This window comes from Primulina huaijiensis, chromosome 5, assembly GCF_012295235.1.
Source record: "Primulina huaijiensis isolate GDHJ02 chromosome 5, ASM1229523v2, whole genome shotgun sequence".
In the NCBI taxonomy this organism is placed as follows: Eukaryota; Viridiplantae; Streptophyta; class Magnoliopsida; order Lamiales; family Gesneriaceae; genus Primulina; species Primulina huaijiensis.
The window spans coordinates 14,872,044-14,890,189 of NC_133310.1; positions in this window are offsets into that span (position 1 = coordinate 14,872,044).

Consider the following 18,146-nt stretch of genomic DNA (forward strand, 5'->3'; position numbering starts at 1 on the left):
TTCATATCTCATGCATTTGTTGCATCTCATGATATTATGAGTACTCCGTTGTATGATACATTATCGATAGCCACGCCAGCAGGAAAGATTATTTTTTCTGAGCAAGTTGTGCAGAATTGTGTATTGATATACGAGGACAATGTGTTGTTTCTGAATTTGATTGTCCTTCCAATGCACGACTTTGATTGTATTGTTGGCATGGATATTTTGACAACAAATCGAGCTACTGTCGATTGTTTTCATGGAGTGGTTCTATTTCGACCTATTGATGGACCCAAGTGGAATTTTTATGGCAAGGGTTCCCAAGCCAAAATTCCATTAGTATCCTCTCTGGAAATGTCTCGATTTTTGTTTAGCGGGGATGAGGGTTATCTTATCTACGCTATTGATGTCTCTAAGAAGGAGCCTTCTTTATCTGATATTCCTGTTGCGAAAGAATTCCCGGATGTATTTCTCGATAAGATTTCTGAGTTTCCGCCTCATCGAGAAGTTGAGTTTAGTATTGATCTTGTGCCGGGAGCTGCGCCTATATCGAAAGCTCCTTATCGCATGGCACCTCTTGAATTGAAAGAATTAAAAGAACAATTACAGGATCTTCTCGATAAGGGATATATTCGACCGAGTGTATCACCTTGGGGAGCTCCAGTTTTATTTGGTCGAAAGAAAGATGGTACTATGCGAATGTGTATGATTATAGGCAATTGAATAGGGCTACTGTGAAAAACAAGTACCCACTTCCTCGTATTGATCATTTATTTGATCAGCTTCAGGGTACTTCTGTATACTCGAAGATTGATATTCGATCTGGTTATCATCAAGTACGAGTTCGAGACGAAGATGTACCTAAGACTGCTTTTCGTACCAGGTATGGCCATTATGAGTTCTTGGTTATGCCTTTTGGTCTCACGAATGCTCCTGCCGTATTTATGGATCTAATGAATCGTGTCTTTCGAGATTATCTTGACCGATTCGTTATTGTATTTATCGATGATATTCTTGTATATTCGAAATCAAAAAAGGAGCATGCTGAACATCTGAGACTGGTACTTCAAACTCTTCGCAATGGCAATTTATATGATAAATTTTCCAAATGCGAATTTTGGATGGATAGAGTAGTATTTTTAGGCCATGTCATTTCGAGACATGGCATATCTGTTGATCCTATTAAGGTTGAAGCTGTATTGAATTGGCCGAGACCTACGAATGTTCCTGAGATTCGTAGCTTCATGGGTTTGGCTGGTTATTATCGTCGTTTCATTGAAGGATTTTCGAAAATAGCTAAACCTATTACTCAACTGACACAGAAGAATCAGCGATTCATTTGGTCAGATGAATGTGAAGCTAGTTTTCTTGAATTGAAGACGAGATTGACCACAGCACCTCTTCTTACTATTCCCTCAGGTACCGGAGGATTTGTAGTGTGTACAGATGCGTCTGGTAAAGGTTTGGGCTGTGTTCTGATACAACATGGCAAAGTGATTGCTTATGCGTCTCGTCAATTGAAATCTCATGAAACACGTTATCCTGTTCATGATCTTGAATTGACCGCCATTGTATTTGCTCTGAAGATTTGACGCCATTATTTGTATGGAGAAAAGTTTGTTATTTATTCAGATCACAAGAGTCTGAAATATCTCTTTTCTCAATCGGATTTGAACATGAGGCAACGCAGGTGGATGGATCTCCTGAAAGATTTTGATTGTGAGATTCAATATCACCCTGGATCGGTGAATGTTACTGCGGATGCCCTTAGTCGTAAGGTGCATGATTCTGTGTTAGCATATGTTTGTGTCGCCAAAGTACACGAGGATATATGTACTTCTGGTTGGGCTTTTCACTCGAATTGGAATTCTGTCACTGTCTCAGCATTGCAAATTGAGCCGAACTTGATATCTAAAATCCGAAAGGTCCAACGAAGCGATGCTCAAATTCAGAAGTCGAAAGAAATTGTATCTGCAGGACATCAGTCTGGATTTCAGATTTCTTCTGATGGTTCTTTACGACTTAATGGTCGGCTGGTAGTTCCTGATAATTCTGATTTGAAATATGCCCTTCTTCGAGAAGCACATTGTAGCAAATACAGTATTCACCCTGGAGGTCGAAAGATGTATTTGACATTGAGACCCCAATTCTGGTGGAGACGTATGAAGAAGGACATTGCTGAGTTTATTTCGAAATTCTTGGTCTGCCAGCAAGTGAAAGCCGAGAGAATGAAACCGGGAGGATTACTCCATAGTCTCGAAATCCCAAAATGGAATTGGGAACATATTGCTATGGACTTTGTGATTCATTTACCTCGTTCGCCCAAGGGCTGCGATGCTATTTGGGTTATTATCGATCGGCTTTCGAAATCTGCACATTTCATTCCGTATGAACGGACTTATCCTTATAAGAGAATGGCCCGTTTATACATTGAGAATGTTGTGAGACTGCACAGTGTGCCAGTCTCAATTGTATCTGATCGTGATCCCAGGTTTGCTTCTAAATTCTGGGGTAGTTTCCAAGAAGCAATGGGTACGCGTTTGGCTATGAGTACTGCTTATCATCCTCAAACTGATGGCCAAACTGAGCGTACGATTCCAGCGTTAGAGGATATGTTGCGTGCGATTGTGATGGATTTCAGAATGGGATGGCAAGATGCTTTACCATTGGTGGAATTTTCTTATAATAATAGCTTTCAAACGAGTATTGGTATGGCACCGTTTAAAGCCTTATACGGGAGACGATGTAGGTCACCGTTATTCTGGGATGAAATTGGTGAAAAACAATTGACTGGACCTGAAATGATACAGGAAATGAATTATAAGGTTCAGATGATTCGACAGCGGATGAAAGCCGCTCAGGATCGTCAAACGAGTTATGCGAATAAACGAAGAGGACCCTTGGAATTCTAGAAAGGTGATAAAGTGTTTTTGAAAATATCTCCCTTTAGAGGTACCGTTCGATTTGGCATGCGAGGGAAGTTATCTCCTCGATATGTTGGTCCATACGAGATCCTTGATCGAGTTGGAGATCTTGCTTATCGGTTGGCATTGCCACTAGCTTTTTCTGTCATTCATGATGTGTTTCATGTTTCTATGTTGAGAAAGTATGAACCAGATCCATCGCATGTACTTGCGCCTGATGAGGTTGAACTTGATCCTTCTCTTTCCTATGTTGAACAACCTGTTTGCATTATTGATAGGAAGGAGAAAGTATTGCGAAATAAATCGATCCCCTTAGTTCGAGTACAATGGACACGGCATGGTGTGGAAGAGTCGACGTGAGAGTTGGAGAGCAAAATGCGAGATTCATATCCGCATTTATTTGATTCTATGTCATCCGTTCTATTTTATTCGATGTATAGTGATCCATTTACTGATTTTAGTTTTGATATGTACTATAACTTGTGACATATTATATGTTTATCAATGTTATGTATATAGAGATGTTTGAGATTTCGAGGACGAAATCTTTTAAGTTGGGGAGAAATGTGAGACCCCGAGAATAAAATAGCTTTGATGGCATTTTGGTAAATAATTTGAAAAATATTCAATTTATTTTGATGATATATTCGTAAATAAGTTGAAAAATAATGAATTAATTTTAAGGGCAAAATGGTAATTAGTGCCATAGTTTTTCCATATGAAGTCCAAATGATTTGAGATTTGGATATANTGAGATCGTTGACACGAGGTCTTCGATTTGAGGTATAAATTTCATATTTTTGATGATGTTTGAAATTCGTTGATTTTTGGAATAAATCCGATAAATTGTTAAATCATACAGAAATTGAAAATTGTTGAATAGTGTATGATTTTAACGAAGTAGAGAAGATTATAGTGATGTTATGTCGAATTTTTCCTAATTTATTATAATGAGGAAATTTTAATCGTTGAATTGAGATTGAAGAATTATTTGTCAGTTATTATTAATTCTGATAAATATATGCGGTAGAATAACCGACAAGAAACTAAGTTTTGAAGTCGGAATTGAATTATGCTATAATTTGAATTTGATATGAATTTTAAAGTTTCAAAAGATATTTGAAACCTCTATTGTTGATATTGAATGATGTTATTGATTGAAGTGAGTATGTTATTGATGTAGATAGATTATTATACTGATATCTTCAAGCTACATCGACTGGAACGAAGAATTGAGGTATGTTGCGACCGGGTAACATACGACATGTATCTGTATTATATGATATATGTTTGATTGATTGGATTGAGTTACATGTCTATATGCCTTATTTGTTGAGTTGATGTGGCATACATGACATGCACGTTGAGCTATGGTCCTTGGATACCCTGATATGATTTGATTTGATTCTGGGGTTTGTGAACACAATGCTATGTTTGGTATTACATGACCCTTAAAGCACAGTCATTTGTGGCCCCGATGATTGATTGAGATTTGGGATTTGATGGCGCTTTGTCGACGCTATCATACGATTATCCCTGATTGAGGCCAGTGTGCCAGCTCGAGCATTGATTTGATAGCGATTCGATTGATTCTGAGATATGCTCAGTGGATGGGCATTTGACCTGATACCTCCACGACATACATGCATTGCATATCATATATCATTATTTAGATATCTGTGGTATATATTGTGGTTGCTTCAGACTGAGCTTTGCTCACCCCAGATGGGGCTGTTGTTGTCTTTGTATGTGAAAAATGACAGGTATTCCAGGATATCAGGAGACCGGAGATGGTACTTCTGGAGGAAGTCACAGTTTGAGTTGAGGTTTCGTGGTCTTTCCCAGTATATATGTTATGTATCTATATACCGGGGTATGTCCCGAGGATATGATTTGTTGTTGTATGAGTTGTTTTTATTATGTGTGGGCAGATTTTCTGATGTGAGATGAAATACTATTTTTAGTATTCAAATAACTTATTTTGGGCTCATTGTAAAGAAATTTTAAACTCGTTTTCCGCTGTGATTAATTAACCCTAATCAAATTGTGTTGTAATAACGATTAGGAGCTAAGGGCCCCACACTGAAGCTTGTGAGTCTAGCTTCTTGGAGTTGAAGAGACGATTGACCAGTGCTCCAGTATTGACGATACCTTCAGGTACGGGTGATTTCATTGTATATTGTGATGCTTCTCACAGAGGATTAGGTTGTGTCTTGATGCAGTGGGGACATGTGATTGCATATGCCTCGAGACAGTTGAAACCACATGAAACTCGTTACCCAATTCATGATCTTGAATTGGCGGCCATTGTATTTGCACTGAAGATATGGCGACACTATCACTACGGCGAGAAGTTTGAAATCTACTCTGATCACAAGAGCTTGAAATACCTATTTTCACAGTAAGAGTTGAACATGAGACATCGTAGATGGCTCGATTTATTGAAGGATTTCGATTGTGAAATCAAATACTATCCAGGGAAGTCTAATGCAGCAGCGGATGCCTTGAGTCGGAAGGTATGTGCTCTATCCTTATCGACGATAGGTGTTTCGAATTTAATTGAAGATTGTTGTTTGTCTGGAATGGCATTTGACACAGATAATAGGCCATTGCGACTTGCTACGATTCAAATGGAACCAGATTTGATTGTTCGCATTAAAGAAGCACATAAAAATGATCAGAATGTTCAGAAGTCGATTGAGATGGTCAGATCCGGACATCATTCAGAGTATCAGGTACATGATCATGTTTTGTATGTGAATAACCGTCTTGTCGTGCCAGATATTTCAGATTTGAAACACCAGATATTTTCAGAAGCGCACTGTAGTCAGTTCAGTATGCATCCTGGTGGCAGAAAGATGTAAAACGATCTAAAGATACAGTTTTGGTGGAAACAGATGAAATCAGATATTGCAGAATTTGTATCTAAGTGTTTGAATTGCCAACAGGTGAAAGCCGAGAGAAAGAAACCTGGAGGTTTACTTCAGAGTTTATCTATTCCTGAATGGAAATGGGATCACATTTCCATGAACTTTTTACGAAGTTACCACGATCATCCAGGGGTTGTGATGCGATTTAGGTTGTGATAGACAGATTGACCAAATCAGCATGTTTTATTCCATACAGAATGACGTATCGATATGATCAGATGGCAGAGATATATGTCAGAGAGATAGTCAGATTTCATGGTGTGCCGAAGTCGATCGTATCAGATCGTGATCCTCGATTCACTTCACACTTTTGGCACAGACTGTAGCAGGCTTTAGGTACGACATTGCACCTGAGTACTGCTTTCCATCCCCAGACAGACGGACAGTCAGAGCGGACTATCCAGACCTTAGAGGATATGCTAAGAGCTGTAGTGCTAGATTTTGGCACTAGTTGGCAAGATTCACTCCCTCTTTCTGAATTCTCGTACAACAACAGTTACCAGACGAGCATCGAGATGGCACCGTTTGAGGCTTTATATGGAAAAAAGTGCAGATCTCCGCTGTATTGGGATGACATCTCAGAAATACCAGAACTTGGGCCTGATATGATCCGAGAGATGACTGATAAAGTAAGACTGATCCAGAAAAGAATGAAGACAGCTCAGGATAGACAAGCCAAGTATGCGAATGTACGTCGTCGACCGTTAGTGTTTGAACAGGGAGAAAGAGTATTCTTGAAGATCTCTCCTTTCAGAGGTGTTGTCAGATTTGGTAAACACGGTAAATTGTCTCCTAGATACATCGGTCCGTACGAGATTCTTGAGAAGATTGGCGATCGTGCATATCGACTTGCTCTTCCTCCTTCTTTAACCGGAATACATGATGTTTTTCATGTGTCGATGCTACGGACATATCTGCCAGATACTTCTCATATTCTTCAGCCTGACGAGGCCGAACTCGATGAGACTTTGAGCAGCCGATTCAGATTATTGATCGGAAAGACAAACAACTCAGAACGAAGACAATTCTGCTGGTGAAAGTTCAATGGAGTTGTCATGGCATTGAAGAAGCTACCGGGAGACAGAATCAGAGATGAGACAGAAATATCCAGAGTTATTTTCATGACGTGAGTATTTATTTAGCTTTTGAGTTTACTGCTTCCTTTACAAGCTTTGATTGATTGCCTGAGATTTCGGGGACCAAATCATATTTTAGAGTGGGAGAAATGTAATGCCCGAGATTTTATCCTGTTAATCTGAGATGAGTATTTGATTTATTGATATGATTATAGACAGAGAACGTCGACATTTGGTTTGGAATTGTTGAGTTGTGAATATGTGCGAGGACAGAAGGTCTCACTGGTGGGCGCGCATATGCGCGAGCTGTGCGGTTCCAAGAAGTCCTGATGCGAAGACCTCGCGCATGTGCGCGAGATAAGGAGCGCATATGCGCGGGGCAGTCAATTTTAAAATGTGCCGAGATGAAGGTCTCGCGCATATGCTCGAGATAAGGCGCGCATATGCGGGAGCAACTTGACTTGCCATGCGCCGAGGGAGGTCGCGTATATGCGCGAGACGTGTTGAACAAAGAATAAGACACTTGCCCTTACCATGCAAGATATATATATGAGTTGTATTTCATTCCTTCATTCTTCAGGAGAAAGGACCGAGAGAAGCTTCAGAAATTCCATCAAGTTTCATGTTATGGTAGAGAATTGATGGTGCAAAATCCGACCACACGATTTTCAATCCGAGTGTAGATTCTTGTTCCTCTCATCATAAGCTTTCAAAGGATGTAAGTTTTATTGTTTTCTAGCAAGGTTTGAAATTCAGATGTTGGGGGAATTATAGTTTGATTGATAATATGTGTTCTTGAGTTTACGGTAAATGTATAATCGAAAACGGATTGAAGAAAGGATACCGTATGTTATTGTTCTCATTTTCCAGCTTATATGGCATGAGTTGTGCAGAATTTTGAGGTGCTGATATGCATATGATTGTTGTTATGAGTTGGTGATATTGATCTTATGATATTTGAGTTACCGGTATCGCAAGAATACGCCGTTATGCCGTCGAAATCTACCGAGATTGAATATTGATCCGTATGTGTACTCCTTTGAGTTAGAGGTTGATATGGTACATTGTATATATGTCTTTTCAGATTGGTATTGACAGATTGGATATCGAGATTTCAAGACTTCGACTTGTTCAAATCGAGACTACGACAAGAAAGGTATAATTCATGTTGATTCGGGAATATACAACTCGAGTTAGATTTGATTCGAGTTTCCCAAAATCACATACTAGATCTCTATACCTTGATATGCTTGTGCTTTATCTTGATTTATTTACACGCATTGAGATAGGAGAGTCATTGGTAGATTTGCCAAACTTTCTAGATGTTCGGTGGTATTGAAGCACAGGAGAAGATCGACTCCGATTGTAGAGATTCGATACAGACATGACCGAAGTCTAGGAATAAGACGTACTGCCACCACGATTGGGAGAGTAGGTGGGAGACTTGTTACGTCTTATTCACACTGGGATCCCTAGACTTAGATATGAGTCGAGTCAAAGAATAAGAGTCGAAGAGTTTTATCTGCATTCACCAATGTGTCATTCATAATTACTAATTCATGTGTTATGATTTTGTATTTAATTGCATGACATGCATGTATACATGTTTTATTCTGGGATTTGTTCTCACCGGAGTATCCGGCTGTTGTTGTGTCTGTATGTGTGCGTAACAACAGGTGGGTCAGGATCAGGGTCGAGACAAAGATGAGAGATCGAGATAGCGTGGTGATTACGGGCATAGATGATGAACTAGTGGTTCTACATGTTGATCTGTAGTTGTTTGTTTTTAAAACGCCAGTTTGTATGACAGTAATGAATCAAGACAGGTATTTACTTCGGTTGAAATAAAATAGAGATATCTATCATTTGTGTGTGATTTATATACAATTGTTTTTTATATTAAAAGCAAAATTTTGACCCACATTTTCTAGCAAAGATCCACTTAATCCCAAAGATAATTGAGTTAGAGCCCGGGTCCCCACACTTATAAATATGTTAAGCAATGTGCACAACAAGATCTGACAAAGCCTACCACAAATTGTGGAAATGTAGCATATCATCAAATTCAAATGCAATTTGACTAAATATTGAAACATTTTTAGCACAATAATCGACTTGCCCTATGAATAATTGTTGGTCACCCGAATCCCATGTATCATTCACCATCAACAATGTGGATACACAAATATTTTCACCGGATTTAACCAAAAATAATATATTATAGCATCTATTACATAATCTTTGGCGATGCATATTGCCAATGAGAACTTTGGTAGGAGGCTGTAGTATACAAATAATAAGTCATGTTGCTGCTGGTTAGAGTCTGCACACAAATAATAGCAATCTTCATATGTAGTATAGCAATAATAATTCATCGAGCATTCAATAGACAAAGAATGTTAATCTTTTGTAACAATCTTCACAACTAGTACGATAAACTAACCATTACAGCTCATTTACAACTGTTAGGACCAATGGAATCCGGATATCTCCACACTGGTATGATATTGTCCACTTTGGGTTTTAACCCTCATGGTTTTGCTTTTGGAACCACCAAAAAGGCCTCATACCAATGGAGATATCATTCCATCTTTATTAACCCATAATCTTTCTCTAGATCTTCCAATGTGAAACGTTTGTTGCATCCCAACAATCCTCCCCTCAAACGAAGTTCCACTATTATTCTCATGGTCCGAGCCTCCCTCAAGCCTTATTCGTCCTCCAATCGAGGTTACTCCACTTCACTGCGTTGAAGCGCACGCCTTACATGAATACTGGGAGCATAAACCACCTCGAGCGTTTAATCAAGGATTTTTACAGGGAGCCCTCACCTCCTTCGTTTAGGTATCGAGGATTCTACCCACACGGCTCGATCAAGATCCTGGCTCTGATACGACTTGTTCGGACCAATGGAATCCGGATATCTCCACACTTGTATGATATTGTCCACTTTGGGTTTTAAGTCTCATGGTTTTGCTTTTGGAACCACCCAAAATGCATCATACCAATGGAGATATCATTCCATCTTTATTAACCCATGATCTTTCTCTAGATCTTCCAATGTGGGACTTTGGATTCATCCCAACAACAACAATTATGAGTATGAGGAAAAAGAGGTAATTAGCAAATAAAACACTGCAGAAATGGAGAAACAGTATATAACCTATTAAAAACATATACAACAAATTGAATGAGGAAGTGTAAGCATTAAAATTAGAAATTTTAATAAAGATGAAACCGTTTTTTAGTTTCGGATGAAAAAACTGATCTACGGACCCATCTTTCTTTTCTTTTATCCATGTTAAAATTAAAATTGTAATAAACGAGGGCCAATAATTATATTTGTAATTTGATATTTCAATCAATTTTTGTTGGACGATTCGAACATTTATTTGGACAATAAGTAATCATGTATTGATACCCCGGATAATCAGGACATGGATAATTCCCGGGATGTCCCGGGTCATGGGGCCAGGTTATGGATAATGCTTGGGTCAGGAAAGGGTATTGTGTTCGGGTCGTGAAGTAAGGATTATTTATGAGATGTAGATAAGCTGTAGTGGAACAGGTCGGCAAAGAAGCCCGGGTTCCGAAGGATCCGGGACAGTACGGAGAGAAGCCTGGCATGGATGCTCTGGAGAGAAGTTTATTAAAAGGACCGAGCCATCGGATAACCGGGACATGACTTCCCCGGGACGTGGAATGTCCGGGCTCCTATATAATTCCCCGGAAAACATTATATCCTGGCCACCTTGATATGAGTGATGCATTTAATTGTGCCGACTTGATAGAGTGTGCACAGCCGACTTATCTCTGACAGTAACATAAATGGTTGGCAGAATCAGGTGGGCTGGATGTGACTAGTATGAGATTTGACATGTCAGAACAATAAGGTATAATCAGCCGTCCTACTATAATTAATGATCAGCACAAAGAACGAGGTCATCATTGCATCTTCCACTATAAATACCAGGTTCTTTACTTGCATTTAGTCTCGATTCAGATATTAATTCACACATTGAATGCTCTCATTTATTGTTCATTTACTCTCCACACCAATCACACAACCATCACTTGGTTACATTAGTTTTTAGCTTGAGTCCTTCACTGACTTAAGCATCGGAGTGGCCACGCCGGACATCCCCTCCGGCGCCCATTCACGTGGTTATTTTCTTGTTCTCAGATTTCTCAAGCCGACCAAGGGAAGAGAGAAAGTTTTAGTCTAGACGTCCAATTCATATTTCCTTCAATATATTGATAGCAAACCCGGTCGAGTACCCGACCCGACTCACCCCTTTCACCCGAGTTGCATCATTGGCACCGTCTGTGGGAAATAGAGTTCTGAGACGTTGATATGGCTCCTACCAGAAGGACGAACCAAGACACCTCTCAAATCCAGGAAGAAAATAACACTCATCTTTCTGGTGCAGGTGGCCCGCCACCTACTGGTCCCCGGCCTACTATTAACTTGACACCGGAGGACTTGACTAAAATTGTATCTGATGCCGTGGAAGCAGCCTTGGAAAAAAGGCCCCTTGTTAATCATTCTACTCGGCCCGAACAAGAACAAGAGCATGCACAAAAGGAGCGGGAGGAAGAGAGATGGGAGGAGGAGAGGGAGTCAAGTGCAGGCTCTAAGTCTCCCACTGTGGCAGAATAGCTGGAAGAGTTGAGAAAGAAGGTGAGAGTGTTGGAAGGGCAAGTTGTTTCTAAGTACAGTGCTCAAATTGTCAAGGGTTGCCCATTCTCTGATGCCATCATCCGGGAACCACTTCCCGGGCATTTCAAGTAAGCCAGGGTTAAGGACTATGATGGAAGTTCTGACCCTGAAGAACATCTGGCCAGATTCGAAAACATGGCTATGCTACACTGTTATGGGGATCAAATTAAATGCAAAGTATTTCTGACAACCTTGATAGATGCTACTACTTAAATTATAATTCACCCAAGTGTAGGTTGTTTGCAAGTAACATATTTCGTAAGTACGAGATCGATCCACAGAGAGGTTATTTTAAGTTTAAATTTATTAATTTATAGATTACCAAATGCAAGAACGAAGTTTACAAATTATAAATTTTTGTCAAGGCTCGAGGATTTATTCTTGGTTTATGCAATATTGTTTAACTAAAAAAAACATAGGAAACCACCATAAATAATGGTTCCAAGAAAATTAAATATTTAAACACACACCTAATATAATATAGTTCCCACTATAGAAAATACCGAATTCACTGATATTTTATATATGGTACCTATGATTATATATATAAGTATATAAATATATAACTGCATAAAGTAAATGTCAAATTAAATCATTATATTTCATTTAGAACAACCGGCAGAGCCACGCTATTGTCTAAATGAAATATATGATTTAATAAGTTAGTTGCGATAAAGTAAATGTTAGATGCGGAAAGTAAAAGTTAGTTGCGATAAAGTAAATGTTAGATGCGGAAAGTAAAAGTTAGTTGCGATAAAGTAAATGTTAGATGCGGAAAGTAAAAGTTAGTTGCGATAAAGTAAATGTTAGATGCGGAAAGTAAAAGTTAGTTGCGATAAAGTAAATGTTAGATATGGAAAGTAAAAGTTAGTTGCCATAAAGTAAATGTTAGATTGTTAGATATTATTATTAAATCATAATATTTCATTTAGAACAACCGGCAGAGCCACGCTATTGTCTAAATGAAATATATGATTTAATAAGTTAGTTGCGATAAAGTAAATGTTAGATATGGAAAGTAAAAGTTAGTTGCCATAAAGTAAATGTTAGATTGTTAGATATTATTATTAAATCATAATATTTCATTTAGAACAACCGGCAGAGCCACGCTATTGTCTAAATGAAATATATGATTTAATAAGTTAGTTGCGATAAAGTAAATGTTAGATGCGGAAAGTAAAAGTTAGTTGCGATAAAGTAAATGTTAGATGCGGAAAGTAAAAGTTAGTTGCGATAAAGTAAATGTTAGATGCGGAAAGTAAAAGTTAGTTGCGATAAAGTAAATGTTAGATGCGGAAAGTAAAAGTTAGTTGCGATAAAGTAAATGTTAGATGCGGAAAGTAAAAGTTAGTTGCGATAAAGTAAATGTTAGATGCGGAAAGTAAAAGTTAGTTGCGATAAAGTAAATGTTAGATGCGGAAAGTAAAAGTTAGTTGCGATAAAGTAAATGTTAGATGCGGAAAGTAAAAGTTAGTTGCGATAAAGTAAATGTTAGATATGGAAAGTAAAAGTTAGTTGCCATAAAGTAAATGTTAGATTGTTAGATATTATTATTAAATCATAATATTTCATTTAGAAAAACCGGCAGAGCCACGCTATCGTCTAAATGAAATATATGATATAATTATATATATATATATATATATATATATTTTCATTTAATATAATAATATATAATTAGATGTGTTTTTATTATTATTTTCACATAATATATAAAGTAACAATATATATTTGTTAGGATCGATTAGGGGGGCAATCGTTGAGCTACAATAGCTCGGTTCTTGAAATATTGAATACCGATTAATTAAATCGAGTTTGGTATTCAAACCAAGCGGAAGACACTCGAAATAATCCTTCGTAGAAACCGATTAGATATTTTGTAAATCATTTAAAATATATGCAAGTTGAATGAGTAAAATATTTTAGTTGAAGCATTTTATCAAACACTTGATATGCAATATTTTGGTATTTGAAGAACACATAAAATGTTTCAACAGTGCATCTTTAAAACTATGAAAATGATAATTAAATGCAATAAACAAATAGACACAAATTTGTTTATGGATGTTCGGAGACTACAAATGCTCCTACGTCACCCCTTCTTTCCCTTGGGAAGGATTCACTAGAAGACTTTGATTTATACAACTCTTTGTACAAACCCATTCAGCTAGGACTTACCCACTGCCTAAACTGAACTCATAGCACTCAAGATTGTAGGCAGCACCTCACAATCAGCATATTGTTTAATGTCTCATATGCAAAAACTACATACACAAGTTTATTGTCTTTGTGCAATACTCACTCAACTAATCTTTGAAGTTCAACTCTTTTTTATATGTGTGAGTGATTGTGTGTGAGGGATTTATCATTTACAGTGTACATCTCAAGTATCCTCACACAAGGGCTTGTGCTCTCAACTAGCTGATTTTTTCATGCTAACTGCTCATGCTTTGAATCCTCTTCAAAAGCTCTTGTTTGATCTTCAATATGTTGCATTTATAAGCACCAACAATGATATATACGTTAGACACAAGAATATGACCGTTTGGAAAGTTTCTGTACTGTTTCTGAAATTGCAACGGTAAAATTCGTCTTGCTAAGCATTTTCCCGACTGGTCAACTTTGGTCAGCTGGTCAACTCTGGTCAACTCAACTGGTCGTTCAGTTCAACTGGTCAGCAGCTGGTTCAGTTCAGTTCAGTTGGTCAGCTGCTGGTTCGGTTCAGTTCAACTGGTTTAGTTCAGCTGGTTCAGTTCAGCTGGTCTGGTTCAACTAGTCTTCAGCTGGTCTGGTTCAGTTCCAGCAGGTTCAGTTCACCTGGTCTGGTTCAACTAGTCTTCAGCTGGTCTGGTTCAGTTGGTCAGCAGCTGGTTCAGTTCAATTGGTCTTGTTCAGTTTCAGTTGGTGTGCTGAAATCAGCCTAACTGATTTCAGTTTGTGCAAAACTAGTATCTTCATTGTCATTTATCAGCATTTTAAGCTTCGATTTAGACTTTGACCTCTGTATATGATTTGTAGATCTTTGTCCTATCTTTCCAACGCATACTGAATTGCTTTATTTCAATAGCCGAGCTGAGAGATATGACCAAAATACGGCAACTGCTCAAACCCAACTGATTGCTGTTTTCGTGTGATCAGTTCGGTAATTCAGCGATCGGTTAGACCATGATAACATTCGATTTCGCCCAACTGACGTGAAATACGACTTGTTCCAAATTGAGTTTTCTAATCATTCTAGATGGCGGATTGTCATTTGGAGCATCCAGCTGGGAGATATAATCAAAACACAGAAGCTCGCAAGAAATTCAGTTTGTGCATAATTCAGTTTTAGCTTGCTTCTTGTGTTAATGACTTCACACTTGAGTAAATATGTTAGAAACACAATAACAAGTTTTTTTAACATCAAAATCAAGATTGCGAACTTGAAAAGTTCCAACAATCTCCCCCTTTTTGATGATCACAAAACTTGGATAAACAATCAACTCAACTAACATATTTCTACCCCTTTTGTGTGAATCAAAAAGTCATATTTTCAAAACATTTTAAACAAAATTTTCTTCCCCTCAATATTTAAAAATAATAACCTTATTAAAATTTTAATGAGTTGTCCCCCTATATTTTTGAAATTTTGAAAATTATAAAAGAAGAGGGATAACTAACCAATTTTCTCCATGGCTCATTTTCTGCGCAGCACATATGCTCTGTCTTCAACGAATAAACTGTATTTTCTCGAGCATAACTAGGCTGCAAATTTTATACCGCTGTAAACCTCTACAAGTCTAGTTTGCAACGCAAAAAGCGATTTGTCATTTGGACATTCGAGCAAGGAGATATGCCATTTTTCCTACAGTCGCTGCAAGCTGCGCGAAAATTCAGTTTGCATATATATGTGTAAAAAATCTGAAATTTTCGATTTTAAACATCAAAATCAGTTTCAATGCTCTTTCAAGAACAACCCGCTCTGATACCACTTGTTGGGATCGATTATGGGGCAATCGTTGAGCTACAATAGCTCGGTTCTTGAAATATTTAACACCGATGAATTAAATCGAGTTTGGTGTTCAAACCAAGCGGAAGACACTCGAAATAATCCTTCGTAGAAACCGATTAAATATTTTGTAAATCATTTAAAATATATGCAAGTTGAATGAGTAAAATATTTTAGTTGAAGCATTTTATCAAACACTTGATATGCAATATTTTGGTATTTGAAGAACACATAAAATGTTTCAACAGTGCATCTTTAAAACTATGAAAATGATAATTAAATGCAATAAACAAATAGACACAAATTTGTTTATGGATGTTCGGAGACTACAAATGCTCCTACGTCACCCCTTCTTCCCCTTCGGAAGGATTCACTAGAAGACTTTGATTTATACAACACTTTGTACAAACCCATTCAGCTAGGACTTACCCACTGCCTAAACTGAACTCATAGCACTCAAGATTGTAGGCAGCACCTCACAATCAGCATATTGTTTAATGTCTCATATGCAAAAACTACATACACAAGTTTATTGTCTTTGTGCAAGACTCACTCAACTAATCTTTGAAGTTCAACTCTTTTTTATATGTGTGAGTGATTGTGTGTGAGGAATTTATTATTTATAGTGTACATCTCAAGTATTCTCACACAAGGGCTTGAGCTCTCAACTAGCTGATTTTTTCATGCTAACTGCTCATGCTTTGAATCTTCTTCAAAAGCTCTTGTTTGATTTCCAATATGTTGTATTTATCAGCCATAACAATGATATATACGTTAGACACAAGAATATGACCGTTTGGAAAGTTTCTGTACTGTTTTTGAAATTGCAACGGTCAAATTCGTCTTGCTGGGCATTTTCCCGACTGGTCAAATTTGGTCAACTGGTAAACTCTGGTCAACTCAACTGGTCGTTCAGTTCAACTGGTCAGCAGCTGGTTCAGTTCAGTTCAGTTGGTCAGCTGCTGGTTCGGTTCAGTTCAACTAGTTCAGTTCAGCTGGTCCAGTTCAGCTGGTCTGGTTCAACTAGTCTTCAGCTGGTCTGGTTCAACTGGTCTTCAGCTGGTCTAGTTCAACTGGTCTGGTTCAACTGGTCTTCAGCTGGTCTGGTTCAGTTGGTCAGCAGCTGGTTCAGTTCATTTGGTCTTGTTCAGTTTCAGTTGGTTTGCTGAAATCAGCCTAACTGATTTCAGTTTGTGCAGAACCAGTAGCTTCATCGTCTTTTATCAGCATCTTAAGCTTCGATTCAGACTTTGACCTCTGAAGATGATTTATGGATATTTGTCTTATCTTTCCAACGCATACTAAATCACGTCATTTCAATAACCGAGCTGAGAGATATGACCAAAATACCACAACTACTCAAACCCAACTGATTGCTGTTTTCAGCGATCAGTTAGGTAATTCAGCGATCAGTTAGACCATGATAACATCCGATTTTCCCAACTGACGTGAAATACGACTTGTTTCAAATTGAGTTTTATGATCAGTCAAGTTGGCGGATTTTCATTTGGAGCATTCAGCTGGGAGATATAATCAAAACATAGAAGCTCGCCAGAAATTCAGTTTGTGTAGAATTCAGTTTCAGCTTGCTTCTTGTGTTAACAACTTCACACTTGAGTAAATATATTAGAAACACAATAACAAGTTTTGTTAACATCAAAATCAAGATTGCGAACTTGAAAAGTTCCAACAATATTTTTTTTAATTTCTAAATTTTTTTATGATAATATAATAAAAAAGATAATTCACACCACCCACCATAACATGTGTAATATCGAGAATTTTTTTGTAAAAGTCTCAACTCCATATTCTTTCATGTCAAAATATTTAATGGATAGCTGATTTACACTCATGGAGTTGGAATGAATATTAAATCTCATTGAAAAAGGCTAATTATTAAAGCAGACAATTAAATAAACTAATATTGAAAACAAAATAGGAAAATTTACAAAGAATAAAATCTCTTTCTTTTTTTTTTCTTTTTTTCTTCTTTTTTTTTCTTTTTTTCTTTTTCTTTTTTTATTAACGTGACTGCAAAGTTTTACAATGACATAATTTTTTTTTATCCAAACATTCTACCATAAATGTCTATATATTTAAACATTTATATAACGAATACATTCAACTACATTTGAAACTTATCTAACACAAAGNATTTAATGGATAGCTGATTTACACTCATGGAGTTGGAATGAATATTAAATCTCATTGAAAAAGGCTAATTATTAAAGCAGACAATTAAATAAACTAATATTGAAAACAAAATAGGAAAATTTACAAAGAATAAAATCTCTTTCTTTTTTTTTTCTTTTTTTCTTCTTTTTTTTTCTTTTTTTCTTTTTCTTTTTTTATTAACGTGACTGCAAAGTTTTACAATGACATAATTTTTTTTTATCCAAACATTCTACCATAAATGTCTATATATTTAAACATTTATATAACGAATACATTCAACTACATTTGAAACTTATCTAACACAAAGAAATCTTTTTTTTTTAGAACATATTGATTGATGGATTTTTTTTA